The sequence below is a fragment of the Grus americana genome, chromosome Z (assembly GCF_028858705.1).
Source record: "Grus americana isolate bGruAme1 chromosome Z, bGruAme1.mat, whole genome shotgun sequence".
Taxonomy (NCBI): Eukaryota; Metazoa; Chordata; class Aves; order Gruiformes; family Gruidae; genus Grus; species Grus americana.
Window position 1 is genome coordinate 76934965 of NC_072891.1, and position 18947 is coordinate 76953911.

Genomic DNA, 18947 nt, shown 5'->3' on the forward strand with positions numbered 1-18947 from the left:
GTGCATGTGCTCCTCTCCTTGTTTCTACACACTCCTACCCATGGCAATGCAGATAAAGGCGCCCTATCTGCCTGTTTCCTCGCAGAGGTGCATGGCAGTCACCGTCACCCGTGGGTTTTTTACTGCCTTGTGCCAGACAAGACGGTGCTGGTGTCTCCTCCTGCCAGCCACTTGTTGTATTCGTCCTTCCAGTGACACTTCAGCCCAGCCGCCCCGGTCTGCCCCGGCCCGGGCCGTGCGGTGGCGGGGGGGTGTGTGCGTGGGGGGTGTGCGTGTGTGTGCGCGCAGCCGACAACCGCGGGAGGCGGCGGGGCCGGTGTGCGGGGCGGCGTGCGCGGGTGTGCCATTGCACACTTCCTGCGGTCTGTGTGACCAGGCACCGGTTTCCGGTAGCTGACAGGAGCCGGAGCCCGTCGCTGCCTCCTCCGGCGCGGAGTACCACCGCGCAGGGCAGCGCACACAGACGCACCGGGGGTGAGGGGGAGGAGGGACTGGAGCAGCCCCCCCCCCCCCCCCCCAGCCCCCGAGCAATATCACAGTAATCCCCCCCATGCAATACAGGCGATATTGCACAGTCTCCCCGCCCCACGCTCCCACGGACAGGCACCTGCAGGTACGTGACCCGCCCGGCTGCACCGTGTGTGTGCATGCGTGTGCGTGTGTGTGTGCGTGTGCGCGTGTGTGTGCATCCAGCGCTGCCCGCCGAGGGGGCGGGCGATATTCCCCGTATCTCTCTTTGTGCGCAGCGGAGGGCTCTCCGGGAAGCTTCCCCGGGCAGATGCGCAGCCCGCCCGAGCCGCCCACCCCCGTCCTTTCTGCGGGGCAGTTGTGCAGTGGCAGGGGTAGGTGTGCCCCCTGCGCAGCACAGGAGGTGCCAGTGCAAGGGGAGGGGGGGAGGGCAGGAGTGCCGGGGGGGACGGTTGGGGTTTGGCACAACATAGGGAGCGGGGTGACCCCCCCCCCATTGCATCCTCTTCCAAAATGAAAAGCGACCCTTTATGTCCCGTCCCGTTCGTCCCACCCCCGCCCCACGGGTGGGAGGGGGGCAGCCGGGGGGGCTGCGGTTTGGGGACTCGGGTCTGGGGGCGGCACCGGGCGGGGGGCGGAGGAGCAGTGCCTGGCGGTGTGGTTTGGGCCCCCCCACCCCGAGGGGTTCAGCCCCCCCCCCCCCCCCAGGCATGTCCTGCAGGAGGGCAGGGGAACGCCGAGGGGTCCCCCTTGCCCCCAGCCTGTGCAGGCAGTGGGGCGCACGCTGGGAAAGGCAAACTTGGCTTGTCACTGAGACGAGGCAGGAGCGATAAGGGAAACCAGAAAACTGTGAAACAAGCTTCGAAAAGATGGTGAAGTGCAAAGGAAAATAGTGAAAACGGTGGAGAGATATATTGAGCCTTCTGCAATTTAATTCCGGCTGTCAGAAACTGAGCCACTTTCCAGGCAAAGGAATAACTGTGACACATATGTTAAAACTCACCTTCCATCTAGAGTGTTAATGGCTATAAATATCCCCTGAACACAGCTGGTTGTTCAGTAGTACTCGATCTAGAGTAAGGCTGTTTCCATTCAAGTGAATGAAGATCTGTCACTGAAACAAAACAATACATGGGGTGAAAATGAAGTCCTCGTATATGCCTGACTTTCAACATCTGAATTGTTAATCCATGAAGTTCACTTGCACCTGCCTACTCCACCATTCCCCCACTATCCCTCTCAGAAATACAGTGACAAATAGTGCTGCAGTGCTAAAGCTTGACTGTGGACTGCTGGAGATAGTAATGGTTTTCTTTTTTCTCTGTTGATTTGAAGAGAAATGGGACCAAGCCCTTATTGTGCTTGTTAGCAGCAGTGAGAATTTGCATAAACCAAATTACTTCATCTCTTTCCTACATTCTGGATGACAACTTTTCAGGTTAGGGACTAGGCTTGTTTTTCTTAACTTTTTTTCTTCTTTCAACAGAGTAATCCCAAAAGGTCTTTTCAGGTCAGGAGTGACCAGTTCCTGTTTTCCCCCCCGGGGCTGCTTCTGTTCCCCTCTGTATATCAGAGAGCTCAGACCGACAGGGCTGTACTCATGTGGTACTGCAATTAACCTAACAACCCCGGCCAGCACCACGCTGGGGCTGCACGCCTGCCCCATGGCACATGTGCATCTGTGCAGCCTGCTTCCAACTGCCTGGCATTACCAGGAGCCGAGCAAAATCGCCTTGGGGGTCAGATCTCCCAGTTGTCTCAGGCTGATTTTTCAAACATCATTTCAGGCTTGGCTAAACCTAATTTTGCCCACTTCTAAAACCACACAAAAGTCAAAGTCGGCAGTCACACAGTTGACACACTCGCCTGCTGTCCTGTACTGAGCCTGGCACGCAACCTGGCTAAGCACTACCCACAGCCCCTCTTCCCCCTCCGCCTGCGGCTTTCAGCAAAAAGCTGTTTTTCAGCCTTGTGCTCCAGTTTATCAGCTCTTTGAAATCCTTTACAGGTAAACTAACAAACCAACCTGATAGTTTAGAAACCTTGCATTCAAATGAGTAATAAAGAGATAAGAATTGGCAAAAAGATACTGTGTGAAATAAGTATTAACAGAAAGTGTTCAGGGGATAATACATGGTCTTACATGCAGTGTAAGGCTTGTTGTGAGAGAGATACGCAGTGGAGTTATTCTTTCTGGTGTTGCCAGTAACTCACCTGAAGAGTGTAACACAGGTCGTCTTTGTATTCCACTAAAATAGCTGGGTTTCCTGGAGGTAACATAAAACTTGTGGAAAAACTGTGTCAACTCAAGTACTTCTCCAGCCATTGTTAGCAAGCTGGTGTTTTGTTTTTTAAGCAAATACATATTGATGTTGTTCCTGTACTGATGCATCTATGCATGGGTAGTCTCTGGGCTACATCAGCAAGTTTTCTGTAACTGAACCTACTGAAAGTTTCAAAAGCACAGTGTAATTCTGTTTCTTTCACACAATGATAATGAGTTTATAGTCACCTAGTTCCCAAAGCAGTACCAGTTTGCTTTGTTAGCTGTTCACACCTGGCAGTCACCAGGTACACCTTTGTTAAGTGGCCACCAAACCTCACCTTGGTGCCAGTTTGACTGGGCTGTTGGGCATCCAGCTCAACGGAGACTCTCGGAGTTTCAGCAGTGCCATCTTTCAGTATTTTCAGTCTCCTGACTTTACGCCTCTCTGCCTCCCTTCCCTGTTATAAAATACAGACATAAGAGGTCTGAAGGTCTTAAGTGTGGGCAGACCTGTAATCCCAGCCTTGGGATTTCCTCAGTCCCACTGTTTTTCCACATCTGCACTCGGGGAGTGATAACCCATCCACACGCAGCCCACAGAGGTGGTGTGAAAATTAACTACTGTTTGTAAGGCGCTTCACAGAAACGTATATGGCAATTAGTCCTCTCGAGGATTGTTATGCATCTGGTAATTCAAGAGTAACTAGCTGAACATAAGGCTCCGCTTTCAAAAGTTATTGCTGCACACCTTTCTGGAAAGTAAAACAGGGTGAGTTGAAGGTTAGTGACTTAAAAGTAGTGCAGATTTTTATCAGCTTTTCTGGTTCCTTTTCTGTGAAAAATATTCAAAAAGGAGTGTTAGCTTGAGTCAAATGTTTCTATGATGGATCTGCATAGTAGCTCAAAGGAACTTGAAAGACTTATACCTTAGTGCTATTAATAAGGAAGACGACCTGTGGAGCACAACTGTTTCATCTTCAGTTACTTGACCTTGTCTGTGATTTGTTGATTTATGAACTTTATTTACTGGCAGGGTTGGTGAATTCTCTTGCAAGACAGAAATTACAGCCTGCCAGCCCTCTCGTTTCCGTGGTAACGAGTACCCTGCACAGATTCCCTAATGAGACCCTTGGCTGGCCACTGATTGTCTGCATTTTTTTGGTTTGGTAATTCTGGGCCCTGAAGTAAATAAAAGGGCTTGTTCATATTACTGTCTGAACTCAGGCAGTCAAAATGGAAACAGAAATAAAAGAATAGATGGCTTCAGCATGGTGAGAATGTACTGTAATTTAGCCTCAGTCTAAATCCCCTCTCAGGATGGGATATAAGCAGATAACGTTCAGTATTGTGATTTTTTTTCTGGGAAGGGTATGGTGAAAAGGACCCGTCCTAGATCTTGGGTTTAGTTTGAGCTTTGTGTACATCTTCTGAGGCTGACTGATAAGTGGGCAAAGAAGTAAGTTATTTTGGATCATCTGGGGGTTATTCTCAATTACAGGTATTTTCCACATTTTCTGGTCTGCCAGTTTTTATCACAGTCCTTGTATTGCTGAAGACTTCCTTCATATTACTCCATTCCCTTTTCTTATTTATTGTTTAGCAACAGGCAAGATCTGCAAACTTTTACTCAAGTACTTGACTGATGTTAGCTCAGAGACATCACATGAGTCCTGTTGGACCCAGGCATCTGAGGGTTTTAGTCCTCTGAAAAGTTACAGGAACAAAAGTTTTCCTGTAAGTGCAGAATCACAGGATTAGATTCATGGTATTCACAGAGTAAGCACTGTGACTTTCTGCAAGTTTTTATTTCCACTGCAAGAGTTCAAAGTATTTTCTAAAAACAGTCACTGTACCTAAAATATTTTACATGGTGATTTGTAAATAATACCTAAGATAACTGGAAGAGATAAAGAGAGGGAAGAGATACCTCTCCCTTTTTCTCTCCAGCTTTGTTTATTTCATTAATTTTCCCACCCTTTTTTGTATGGTCTGCCCTATTATTTTCCACTGTGATCTTCAGTAAAGTGAGTGTCTTTGGTCAGCATAGACAATCAGGCAAAAAAACCCCAAAATGTTTTTTAAAAACAGGAACATAAACATATGGCAGTGGGCAAACATCCAAATGCACGTGTTGCTTGGCTTTGGCAACTGGAGTAGATAAGAAGTAGGTTTTTTTTCTTGAATCTCCGGTAGTTTGAAAGCTTTATTGTTTAGTCCCTTCACCTATGAACACCTGCATCTTAACGTAAGAAATAGACAAGAAAGGTATCCATGCTATAATAATCTTCTACAGCACTTTTATTCAAAATATGTGTAAAGCTGTCAGCAACTGAATTTAGTTATTTCGAATTTCAGCAGCTATCCTGTCATGGGTGAAGGCTGGAGGAAAGAAAAACCGCTGATGGTTTAGTAGTTTACATTGAAATTCTTTCTTTGCCCTGCCAGAAGCAGCCTCTAAATGACCTGTGGTACTTAACTGCATATTAACCCATCTTGCCTTAAAAGATTGCTGACTGGTGTGACAAACAGAATAAAACTAACTGGAAAAAGTGGTGGCTTAGAAATCCATCTTAGAGGGGAAGCTCCACTGGAAAGCTGTGAAATGGCTAAAAGCCAGGCACCACGCCGTGTTTAGGCTCCTGATCGCTGAACAACTTCTTTAGTTTTAGAGGTAGCAGCATTTTGAAGCAGTGTTTTCCCCTGTGTGGAGGTGTGCTGGCCTGCAAACAGGGGAGCTGTGGTTGTTAAAAGCTGTTGTTGGGTTCTGCTGTTCCAGCTGCCAGTGTCAAATGCCATCCCCTGCCGTGCCCTGCACGCACACCCCCAGCAAAAAAATCAGAGTTTGTAACATGCCTCTGCTGAACCCAACCATTTATTTTGTGGGTGTAAATTTGCATGTGGTCAAGGGTTGTGGTTTACAAGCTGTTTTGGGAAATCAGTTGGATGCCCAGTAGTGTCCCAGAATAACTGCTGTTACAGTTTATAAATATGTAAAGACATATCAGCTATAAATATGAATAATATGCATATATACAATGATGCTTGTTAATACACATATATTTTTACTAAACATAAATAATATAATTTATTTTGATGTATTAAATATTCTATAGTAATATAATATATTAACATGATATACATTATTCATTATTATACTACATATTCTATTCTGTAGTCAGATGAGAGAGAAAAGATAGGTCTCACAGAGAAGGTGTCTGACTTACGGGGTGAGGGAGCAGTGGTTCTGGTGGGATCTGTCCTGCTCCCAGTCCTATCCAGTGTTTTCCCAAATGATGCAGTGGAAGGAATAATGCACCTCCCTCTGTATTGCACCTGCACGGAGGATGAGGCTGGAAGGTACCGCAAAGATGTGGGAGCACAGAATCAGATTTCAAAATCATCTGGACAGGTTGGAGATCTGGGCTGGAGACAACAGAGTGTGCACTGTAAAACGCAGGGTTCTGCTCTGTGGTAGGATTAGGGAAATGCTGAGATTGCAAGCTAAGTAGCAATTTTTTGGCTGAAATTTAGTAAGTAAACTTAGCTCCATGACCAAGGTGGATAGGACAGGAAACAATAATTTTCAGTAGAAGGGAAGGTCAGGGCTAGGCATCGAAGCATTCTGTCTAAGAAAAAGTCTCACAAAGCTGTGGAATGACCTGCGAGGATGCTGCCATGGGAAGTCCTCGGTCCCAGGTTACATGAGTGTCTGTCCGCAGGCAGAGAGGAGCTCTGAGTCTGCTTGGGAGGAGCCCTGCTTTTTAGTGATTTTTCTTTGATGATTAAACGCTTTGTCTGCAGGAAGTTTTTCTCTAGAACAAGACTATAATGGACATTTCCCAACAGGGAAGAAAGACAACCAGAAACTCAGGTTTTTTAATGGGAAATAGAGTGAGGGGGAAGAAGGGGCAGCTATCTGAAGTTGTGAGTGACTGCAAAGCACATCCTCGTAACGTAGAGCAGTGTCGTGTGAACGGGTCTGTGGAGGGATGTCAATGCCATGAAGAGGAAAACACCATGATGAAATGAAAACACTTTCAATCGGCGTATCTTCAGCTTTGTCCTTGTCACGGTACTAATAGCTCCCTAGAAGCAGTCCTGGTGCAGGAAAGTCCTTGAACAATTATAAACCTCCTCCCTTTCTTGAACAGCACGCTAGAATGGTATTTATACCTAGCTGGGCTGCAGTCACGCGCTTCCGTGTGGTTGTGCACAGAATGACAGGCGAAATTAGGGAAAGGTGAGCTTTTGGTATGCGCTTGGTGTTGCAGTGTTCTCTTAACTTTTCTGTTTGTCTCCTCTCCTTAAACCTGAAGCTACAGACCTTAATTTCTATACTTCTGCTGTCTCTGCAGTCTAAGTACAGAGGGGATGATGTATTTATGTTCTCTGATAAGCGTTCTCCTGAAGCTGTAGAGAAAACCCTCATCGCCCTGTGACAGTTTGTAAAATCCGCTGCAACACACCATAAGGACCCAGCATATTTTAGCTGGTAACACTCCAAATGTCATAGCTTAAAATTTGCAAAATATTGCAGGATGGAACAACATTAATGAACTATTCTCAAAATGTAGAAGCTGATACTTTTTTTTTAATCTTTAAGATTTTGATCCTTGCTTTTGAGCCAGTTTTGCACAGAGGACGCCAATGTACTCATTCAGTGGAACTTTTTCTTTTCTCCATCACGTGGATTGTCCCCCTGCAGCGGTCCGTAGTCATATCAGGTCGTGCCACTTTACTCTGTGAGGTTAAATATCTGCTCAGATTTTATTGTAACTGAAAGCTTTTTATAGGGTCTTTTTTGTGTGTGTGTTTAACTAGGAAAGTGAGTGTTTTCCGTCTGAAATTTAGATTTCATACTGTCTTTTTTAGCTCTGTTAGGGGGGAAGAATCATGTCTGGCTTTTTTTCTTTTTTAGTTAAAGCATATTTTAACCTTCTTATCTGTAGCTATAAAATCAAGGATGCCTTTTTAAAAACTGAGCTCTTACAGACTCAGCATCTGTAAGATGCTCAGACTGATGGACTGATGGACTCAGACTCCAGACTGATGGAGATTTTTTGGCTGGGGAGCGCTGGGTCAGATATTTTGATTTTACAAATCTGCCTTGATTTGAGGAAAAGAAGATATTTATTGTGGGGGTGAGTGAAGGAAGTTAGAAAATTGTATAAGCAATATGTATAAATCCACAGTATGTAGATTTCCCCCCCTTTGTCTTACCATAAATAGTCTAAGGGCTCAGTCCTATAACATATTAGATGTTATGGTGCAATCCAGCAAAACACAGGTGAATGATCCTCCCAGAAACAGAAGTACTTGTCAATATTTGCAAATTTTAGTAGATAATTAAGTTCCGTGCATTTTTTTCCTGTATTTTTCCCACATTGTCTCTGAATATGTTTCCCCTTCAGCTAGCTTTTTTGTCTGGTTAGATAATCTATTCCAAAACAATGAGACTGATTTCAGTATGGAAATGTACAGCAGCCCTTCTTAGTTATGCATTCCCATGTATAAAAAAAAAGGCTGTCTGGCAGAGAAAAAACTTAAAAATTTGTAAATTTGGATCTACAATTTCTTTTGGACTGCAAGGGAATACATTATACCGAGCATCACAAATAAGTCCTGTTTTGGAACAGCTCCACAAGACAGTGGAGAATTACTGGAATACAGCATCAGGCAATTTATATGGAGGGTGGTTATTCACCTGGCCCTTTATTTGCAAAAAACATTACACACTTTAATTGAGCTCTCGTCAATATGCTGCATCTGCTTTAATGTACTGTGTTTGCTGTATGCATATGAACAGTCTCATAAAGATGGTTAAAATTTGTTTTGGTCTAGCCAGGAGTCGAGAAATAGCAGCTTGCAGCCATATAAGAAAGATATGCACTATTAACCATTGCAATTTAATTTTTTGTGCATGTGCGTTAACATTCAATACTTTCTTGTTGGATAGTTAACTCTGTAAAGCTAAGTGACCTCTTTCCAATCAGGCATCTCTAAAACTGTCCTCACCTCTACTGACCTCCTAGATACTGATTAAACTGTTTGGCTGTGTTTGATTAGCTTAGTTTACAGACCATTTAACTGGTGCAGAAGTATTTACATGGGATAATACTGTGAAGATTAAGATGGGGGAAGTAAAAACCTGGAACCACTTTAGCAGGTTTTATGAAACAGAGAGGTATGAATCCAGCATGCATGTGTGGATTTTAAAATCCCAGGACTTGCCCTTTGGGCTCAATGATTGTTTTTTCTTCTGGAGGAGGAGTCGCTCTTGCTCCTTCAGTGGAAGGCAGGGATTTCCCTCATTGCAGTAGTTCCTCTCGTGGCCCTACCCTGATGTCAGTGCCCAGCCCACGGATGAAATTCACACTGGGCATGAGGAATATGCTTTGTAACAAGATAAGAGCAGAGCAAATTGCTCAGTGATTTACTTCATTAGTATCGATGCACTACCACTGTCCTAGCACAATTAAAAAGCGGAAAGTCTGTGAGTGAACACATCTAGGTATCATCTGTTCAATGTCTTTCCTTGGCTGCCTCCACCTGTGGATTTCACTACTTGCCTACAGTATGCAGTGTTGGAAGACAGGTTTTCTTGTTATGGCATAGCTGGGGTAAATTTGGAATATTATGTTATATCCATCCTTTTCATCAAATGCCCTTTTTTCCACTACTGATGGTCACTGGGCAGTGATCTTCATTGACATGTTCCAAGGGAGTTGCCAGTCTTTTTTTTTCCTCTCTTGTCTTTTTTGGCAGACTGTAGCTCTTCAGAAGAAATAGGGATGACCAGTGCATATTCTCTCTCCTACCCAGGTCATTCATCAGGAGGGACTTCATTGTGCCTCTCATTCAGGAGATGGAGGAGCATCTGCCTGTGGCTGTTGAGTCTCCTGTGCGGAGGAGGGAACTGGAGTGTTTTGCTCAAATGCAGCTTTGCCTTGGCCCTCACAGATGTCATTGTGAGGGTTTTGGGACTAGGCTGGCAAGTCTGTAGGAGGGCTTGAAGGACACACCTGGTTGCCTTGACAGTACTACACAAATATTCCTGTGAAATTAATGCAGCCTTTGGTAGCCTTGTGTAGGGACATCCTGGCTGTGCAGAGTGACCAGGGCTTTTGTGTGGATGAACCCACTGTTCCGCTGGGTTATGTGTGGGTTGTCCGTCTTGCACAGTACACAGTTTGGAGGTACAATGAGTGTCCTGCAGTCTTGCATGGACTTCTCGTCCAGGGCTGATGTCCCAGGAGATGTGCTGGGTTAAGCAGAGGTTTGCAGTGCTGTCTGCTGCGGAAGCCTCCTCCCAGCCAACTGGGGACTGGGAGAGTTGGACCCAGGCCGCCGAGACTAACGTCGAGTCCTCTGTCAGCAAAGTCCTTCTCACACGGTGGGAAGGTCCACTGTGCCCATTGCATGCCGTTTTCACGTGAATTTATACCTGCTCTCTAAGGCATGCCCTATCTTGTTGAAGCCTTATTGAAGGTCAAGTAAATTAAGTCGTATAGGCCATTTTCATCTTCTTGATTCACCTTTCCTCTGTATTTAATGACAACTTTGAAAGACTCACAGCCATCAGCAGTCTAGCAGTTTTCCTTCATGACTGTTGTACGAGTGTGATCCTATCTGGTTGCATTTGATTTAAGTGCTGCACTACTTTTAATTATGTTCTGCCTTTGCAAGACACTTTCTCAAAAATAATAGACGTGTATAGGTTTTGCTGTATTTATAATTATACTATGAGGAATTCAGAAGGATGTCAAAGTAAAATTTCTGCTGATATGACATGCTATTTGAGAAACAATGTCTTGTTTTTGTTGTGTGTGTGGGTTTTTTGCTGGTTTCAGGCGACTCACAAAGGAAAACAGCATTATCATTTTTCACATGGTTTGACCCATTAGATTGTTTCTTAGAAAGTATTTGAGTAGGCAGCAAATTGAATTCCTTTTACATTTTCAAGACACTTAAGATAGAAAATAGAAAAGACAGCACTAGATAAACATGCTGCATATATAATAACATTACTGCCAAGGAAATTTAATTCAGTCTTCAGTGATGGGTTTGGGCAGATGTGTTGCATTCAGCTAGAGATAAGGTAATGCATGCAGTGCAGTCTCAAGTAAGTAGGAACAGAATTAAATTGATATTTTGCATTAGTTGTGTATTATTTATTGTATCTGATGTAAGCGTACAACAGACACCTGATAATACCACCATCTGCCTGGTATCGGATGCTGTGTCTGCGGGTGTAAAGGCTAGGGTGGTGCTGTCTGGACTTTCTGTATGAGAGTTGCCTTAGAAAAGCTTTTATTTTGTAAACAACTACTTTGCAAGTGCTTTTCTGGGTAATTCACTTTCTTTGCTAAGGCTGTAGTTATGTCATTAAAAAAAGAAAATTGAGAGTGTGTGATGGTCCCAGTACTTTATCTCAAGACAGTGAAAAGCAGCAGTTATGATCAACTGTTATAAGAAACAAATACTCCTGTGCTCTGAGGGTAGGAGACTGCAGGAAGACAGTTTTGGGGTAGTTCAGTAATCAGAATATTCTGTGAAGGGGAAGAAAGTCTCAAGTGTTCGAAAAGTACTTTGCCTGAGTGCTTTGAGGAGGCAGATGTCAGTAATATCCTTGACGGAGAATGAGAGAAGCAAGAAAGCAGCATAGAAAATTCAGGGAAGTTTCCAGCTGTTTGAGTAAGAAATAAACTGTTGCAAGAAGCGATGTGGTGCACCAGATAACCTGATGGTTACATGCCTCAGTGCTGTTGAGTTGAGAGATGAGGTGGAACTCTCCAACTCGAGTTTGCCTCAAAAGCCACATAACTCAGGACTGGTGCTTCCAGAAAGAGCTTACTCTATTTTGCTATAAAACTCTCAAGGGAAAACCAAGTTTGGAATCAGGTTCTCTAAGCAGGTGACTACAATTTTCTCCAAAATGGTACAGTCAGCAGTGGTCTGCCTTTGTCCTGTACAATCTCCATCCAGCTGCCCCTGAAGACCCTGCTACCCTTTGCACTACAGAAACATGGCTCCCATTTTACCAAAGGAGAAACTTGAGTCAGAGAGACCTGGGCTAAAGGATGTTCTCTTGCTAAAGGACATTATGTGCAGCCAGAGACCACTGAGCTCCTGACTGCACTCCCGGATGAGAAACACCTCTGGAGCAATGAGCTGGGGCTGCCTTGCTCTGCCCAAGAGTGCTGACAGCTACAGTGATTTTCCTTCCTTCCTGTGAAGCGATGAGCTCCAGAGGGTGAAAAAAAGATGTCGCAGCGTTGGGCTTGAGCTGTGCAATCCTGCTGCATGTATCTGCCCCAGAGTTTGGAAAGGTTTGTGTTTGAACAGACTACCTTCCCTCAAGGCTGGATGCAAGGACAAGATCTCTGTTTCTTAGGCTTTTTTCCTAATCATATGGCTGGATTTTTCAGCTTGCCCAGTAGTGTCAGGTTTATAATTAAAGGAAGACAGCCTGTTCGCCACTGCCACTTCACCAATCCAAACCCAGGGTTGTTACCAGAGCACAAAACCACAATCACCCAGTCCTTGAGGAACAGTGACCACAGGTCTGGCGGTCTACAGTCACAGAGGCACAAAATGGGAAGAATAACCTCTGCCCTCCCACCTGCACCACTGAGAGCAGCTAGGTCCTTCTCCAAAGTCACATGAAAATGATTTCTTTGGAGGGGGAGGTGCGTACGAGAGGGTCACTCAGCTGCAGAGCTGGGCAGAAATAACAATATGAGTTGGTAAATGCACAGCTCTGCTGGGGAATGTCATGTGCTGCAACCTGGATGAAATCTGTACTTCTCCAGGTGGAGGGGAAAAGTGCTCAAGAAGGAAGGTGCAGGAATGGTTTGTGATCTTAACGAGTGCCTGAGCCACTGCGGTTGGCGATGCCCACAGTCAGGAGCAGGCTGAGCCCCGCTGGGTTGATGCTCTTGAGCTGTATGGTGGAGGACACACATGCAATAACAAGGATAAAGGAGGGGGAACATGAATGAACAGTTGCAAACCAAACCACACCTGGACAGCACCATGTCCTGTGAGTTTAGCAGTGAACTGCTCCTGTTGCTTTCTTGACTCTCACATCAGCAAGTGTGGAGTGTGGGAGTGTGGTAGAAGTGAGACACAAAATACCCTTCCCCACAGACAGGGTCAAAGCAATAGGTTTTTCTGGTAAGAGAAGGGAACAGTAGTCAACAGTGTCTTTTGGGGGATGATACCTTAGCCAGTGATACCTTGAGGAGAAAGGGACTACAGGTAGGCAGCAAAAAGTTAAAAAATTGGCAATGGAAGAGCTATCCGGCACTGCCTGATGCTCGTCAGGAAATGCAGCTTGCTGTCTGTAGTGCACATGGACATCACGCGCTGCACTACACCTGCAGCGTGCAAGCTACCAGGCCTCACTCTGCAAAGCAATATGCCTGCATTTTGCTGAGAGAAACAGAAAGGTTTTTTGCTGTTCCTTATGGGATGTATTTGCTTGTTATGCTAGGGGAGCACAGAGTAACCTGGGCAGACAGATAGAATGCCTGTGTATACCCTGGGGCAAGACACAGTGTTTGTTCTGACAAAATCCTATCTTATTTTGGTTTGGTTTGTGTTCATAAAGGCCCCTGCAGTGCATGCTGGGGACTGAGTGGGCTGGGAGTAGGAAGTTGCAGACTGCTGGTAGAGCAGTTTTTCAGGAACTTTTGCTGCTGTAAATGAAACCTGTGGCCTGTCTGGTTGCCAGCTTCTTCTTCACAGTTAGCAGAGAAGGTTGTCTAGAAACTGCCATGAAGGGCAATCCTGATTTTCTGTGGTAAGGGTGGTTTAAGAAAATTTACAAGCATTGTGAATTTAATTTTAGAGGTGTCTGTGCATGCACTGCTCGTGGAGAGTGCTCCCAACTGCTCCCTATCTACTGTGTGACACGGAGAGCACACGCTGCCCCAGCTCTTGCACTTGGCCAAAATCCACCCCTAATTTCAAGACTGTGCAATCAGACTAGTGAGATACATCTTGCTTATGTTAACCTCAGTGAGTAAGGAGTATAGCATGGAGTGAATGGGGAGGTGCAAGGAGGATCAAGTGTGCGCCCTCATTGTGCATCACTTGGGATCTAGCATATGACTGGCAACTGGGAATCCCACTCGGCTCTGACAAGCATGGCAGCAGTATGTGCCATGAAGGTGCAGGGCCTGGATGGGGCTGATGAAGTTGAGCCAGGCATGAAACCTTCACCTTACCTCGCACCAGTCCCTCTGGACGAGCCTAGACATCTCACACATTTCTCTTGCCTTTATGCCTCATGGTAGAACTGCTAGCATTGCTGGGGCAGTCAGATGCTGTGAGGAAGCATTGAGAAAGTTACAGGCAGATGTAAGCCTTGCTGAAACTGGCACTAAGTGTTTGGGTTACACAGTTGGGTAAAGAGTGAATTTCTTAATAGTAATTATTATAGTCAATCTTTAACTTTCTGTGGAAGCACTTGTTAAAGCAGAGGCAGGTGACAGCGTTGCTCTGATTCACTGAACAGTTTAGTCCAGTGATAATATTACCACTTGGGTTCTTCATGGAGATTTGTTTAAAATGTATGCGTGTTCTGTTTTTTGGGGGGCTTTTTGCTGACGTTCATTTATTAAGTCAGTCTTTTCCTATGTTAACTGCTGGTGTCACAGACATTGTACATTACTAGCATCAAAATTATTCCATGCATAGCAGAAGTGGGCTGGTTGTTTTTAAAGTGTGAAACTAATAAATACAGAAGGACACCAAAACAGGGAGCCCTGAATGATACTACTCTAGCCGAGCCCGACATTGGCTATTGCACAGCTGTGGCTGTGGTTCAGATGCCCACCGTCTTGCAGTGATAAACACCCTACATGTGCAGCCACCTGCGTGAGCAGGTCAGCCTCACCAAGCACTGCCTGCCCAGCAGCGAGGTAGTCTCTGGTGCTGTCTCCCTTTCCCACTCCTTGCTGCTCGCCTGAATGGTCTCCATGCATTGGAAGGCAATGGGAGAGAGCGTTTCTTCTGCATTTCTTGTATCTTCACAGGATTGGCCCAAGTATTAGTTCTAGTTGCTGGCACAGAACCGATGCTGCCTGCCGAATGATGTATTTGTCCCAGATACTGCTCTCCTACCCACCACCCCACCCCACCTTTCTTGTTCTATCCACTGGACTCCAGATGTGAACAACCAGAACCTTTACCTTTAAATAATGTTTTTTTAATGTCTAGTTACTCAACACAGTGTTGTTAGCTATGAAATGTTTAAGTTGCACAGCTGTGCTGCGGAGAGAGAAATCTTTTGACTGCTCTTTCCCTATCTATCATCTTTCAAAGGTGTACAGCCAAGAGATTTTAATTTCTTGCCTTTTTGTCTTTGGCAGATTTATTCTCGTGCTGCACAGCTATTCTAAACAGAAGCCTTTTAAAATGCTCTGTGAGGCTTTATTTTTGTTCCTATCTGTTTCAGAAGTATTCCTACGTCTGTTTGTTCCAATCTGGCAGACAGTAAGTAAGTTAAATTTAGAATCATAGAATAGTTTGGGTTAGAAGGGACCTTTAAAGGTCATCTAGTCCACCTCCCCTGCAATAAGCAGTGACATCTTCAACTAGATCAGGTTGCTCAGAACCCTGTCCAATTTGACCTTCGATGTTTCTGGGGGTGGAGCATCTCTGGGCAACCTGGTCCAGTGTTTCACCACCCTCATCATAAAAAATTTCTTCCTTATATCTAGTATGAATCTACCCACTTTTAGTTAATACCCATTACCCCTTGTCCTATCACTACAGGCTCTGCTAAAAAGTTTGCATCTTTCTTATAGGTCCTCTTTAGGTACTGGAAGGCTGCTATAAGGTCTCACCAGAGCCTTCTCTTCTCCAGGCTGAACAATCCCAATTCTCTCAGCCTGTCCTCATAGGAGAGGTGCTCCAGCCCTCTGATCAGCTTCGTGGCCTCCTCTGGACTCGCTCCAACAGCTCCATGTCTCTCCTGTACTGGGGCCCCCAGAGCTGGATGCAGTACTGCAGGTGTGGTCTCACAAGAGCAGAGTAGAGGGGCAGAATCCCTTCCCTCAACCTGCTGGTCACACTGCTTTTGATGCAGCCCAGAACATGGTTGGTTTTCTGGGGTGTGAGCGCACAACGCCAGCTCATGTCCAGCTTTTCATCTACCAGCACCCCAAGTCCTTCTCCTCAGGGCTGCTCTCAATCCCTTCATCCCTCAGACTGTATGGATACTGCGGGTTGCCCTGACCCACGTGCAGGCCTTGTTGAACTTCATGACGTTCACATGGGCTCACTTCTCAATCTTGTCCAGGTCCCTCTGGATAGCATCCTGTCCGTCAGGTGGTGTAATCCGCAGACTTGCTGAGGGTGCACTCAATCCCACTGTCTATGTCACTGATGAAGATATTAAACAGTACTGCTCCCAGTACAAACGCCTGAGGGACACCTCTTGTTACCGATCTCCATCCGGACATTGAGCCTCTGGATGTGACCATCCAACCAATTCCTCATCCACCAAACAGTCCATCCATCAAATCCATATGTGTGCAATTTGGAGAGGATGTTGTGGGGACCATGTCAAAGGCCTTTACAGAAGTCCAGGTAGATAACATCCATAGCTGCTCCCTTGTCCACTGACGTAGTCAGTTCATCATAGAAGGCCATTAACGGTCAGGCATGAAGCCATCCTGGCTGTTTTGAATCACTTCCCTGTCCTCCCTGTGCCGTAGCATAGCTTCTAAGAGGATCTGTTCCATGATCTTCCCAGGCACAGAGATGAGGCTGACACTTCATTAGTTCCTACCTGCTGAATCTGCATGAACAGTTACGTGTAAGAGGCCTGACTGGCTTCAAATGTGAATAGACTCCATGACACAGTTGGATGAACAAATATCTAATGTGTGCATGTCCTTGCTGAAAATAGTTACAAAAATTAGATTATGTTATAAAGCTCTGTGTTACCTAGAGTCTGTGAGCTTCAGTTATTCTTGGCATGTTTTCCAGTGTTTGTAAGTAATTGCTAATAAGTTATTCATATCTGAAGAGAGTTACAAGAAATTAGATATCGATATCAATGTCCCTGGAATGACTGTATGGTATGACACTTCAGCTCATATTTATGGGATAAAGGTTTCTTTTTCCTTTTTTTTTTCATTTGTTTTTGAATGAGCAATGATGGTGTATTTTCTACTAACTCTATTCCAAGACCAAAATAAATGCAACCACAAGAAAGAATTGGTTGGAAACCAAGTTGATATAGTAAAATATCTTCTGGTATATTTGAAACTTACTGTGTTTTAAGAAATATTTTGGTTTATTGTCTGTCTTTTAATTGGCAAGAGAAGAGAAAGTCTGGAGTACCACAGATGGAAAGATTTATAATTTTTAAGGTTTTCTTCTGTTATCTTTGGAGAGACTAAGAAGTTTATCTGGATGCATTTCCTGAAGGAGGTTAGTGGTGTGATATTGACATATGTACCTTAAAACACATTACTGTCGTGCTTGCAATTACTTCTATTCAGCTGTTCTTACTAGCATGCATTTTGTCTAGGGCCATTTCTCACTCTCATCATTAAATGAACCGGTATGAGCAGAAATGGGTAATTTTGGAAGGAATTTCCTCATCTATATGGTGCAATAGATCCAGTACTGATGAAGCACAGACTGTAATGAAGAAGTGCAATACACCAATGTAACAATATATGCAACAATATATTCATGTTTTTTCTTATACACCCCCTTCCATTTTACTGGGCGCATGATATATAGTCTTTATTTGCTCTGCCAAACATTCAGCAGTGTAAGTAGCATGTTGTTCTGAACTCCAGTTCTCCAAAGACTACATTTCTGGTTTTGAATCTCCAAGATTCAAATAAGTAAGGGCTCTTGAGAGTCCTCCATGATAGGCAGGGTAGGTAGAGCTCTTATTCCAAAGTCGTCTTTTGTGTACCAGCCACCAGTGCCTCTATATGTAAAACATTAATATTCGGGCCATTCTCTGTTTGTTAATCATGCACCATCCCTAAATCTCCATGTTGTACACGCCAAATCTTGCACTGATGTTAATAAGAACTGTACTTGCTTGAGAACACAAATTTAGCTCTATAAGGCAAGGCTTTGGAACTTGCCTGTCTAAAGCTTTGAAAAGGTTTTTAGACACTCAGGGTCAGATTTTATACATGTTTACAAGCCTGCAGAGACCTCTGGAAATCCCACTCAGTACTGTCTGTCCTTTTGATTGCATAAATGCCTCTAAGAACTGGGACCTGGGTTAACTGAGCCAGCCAAGGTCAAAGGGACCTTTTCCACGTACATACATTTAAGCCCCTGTAGCTCAGACCTGCAGGCTTTCAAAACGCGGTGCAGAACAGCCCACGTGGGCTCTGTCTCCGAGGTCTCCACGTTGTACTGTGGCCTGCTCCCTGCTTTCTCCATCACAAGCAACAGCAGCAGGTCGGGCTGCTCGCACTGTGGAGTTGCCACCAAGTCCTCGCCTGTATGTAGGTACACCATCATGGGTCTTCGATCTCTTTGGGCACTCTCAGGGAACCCATCTCAGTAGTCTTAAAATGTAATCTGTTTTAAACCTTGGTTTAAATTTTAGGAGAGTCTGAATTGACCAATTATATTATGTTAGAGGCACACAGCTGGATATGTTTCCAGGGATAACAGAAAAATTGGAGCATAGTTGGGTGGAGTATTTATAATTTTTTTTATCTACTGGCTGTTGACTACAGGATATTATGCAGTATTTCTGATTGGCTTACATTTGAATGCAAGTCCTCGCTTTCACTGGCTCATTTCTAGGGCAGATTTCATACTACCGCTTTTTCTCCATCACGTCAAATCTTGTCTAGGAAATTTATTAGGGACTCAGCTGCATGTGATCTGATATATACAGTTGGATACAAGCCTGTTCATGGAATAATCTGTTGTCTTTATGTTTCTTGTATTTTTTCAAGTCTGCTCTTTCTTGCAACTCTTTTCTCCAAGTTGATTTGTTTGTGTTTGGGGGTTTTTGTTTTTGTTTGTTTGTTTAAGGTTTTGAAAGGAAAATGCAGGGCAGGACCTCAATCTGATGCCAGTAGTTTAATGGTAAGGGTAATTGTTGATACGTCAAAAAGTGCACTGTAAAGACAGTTTCAGAATGTTTTTCTTGCTGGGAATTAAGTCCTTGGAAATTCATTTAACATCCAAAGCCATCTCTGTGTTAAAA

At 44.6% G+C, this 18947-nt stretch overlaps 1 protein-coding gene across 1 annotated transcript in view; it reads left to right on the plus strand.

The window, feature by feature from the left end:
• Window positions 1–488: 488 nt before the first annotated feature.
• Window positions 489–18947, plus strand: part of KIAA1958 (KIAA1958 ortholog) — a 52977-nt gene continuing 34518 nt past the window's right edge. The window contains exon 1 of the mRNA XM_054810618.1: window positions 489–613. The gene's annotated coding sequence lies outside the window, so the exon portion shown is untranslated. The remainder of the gene's footprint in view (window positions 614–18947) is intronic.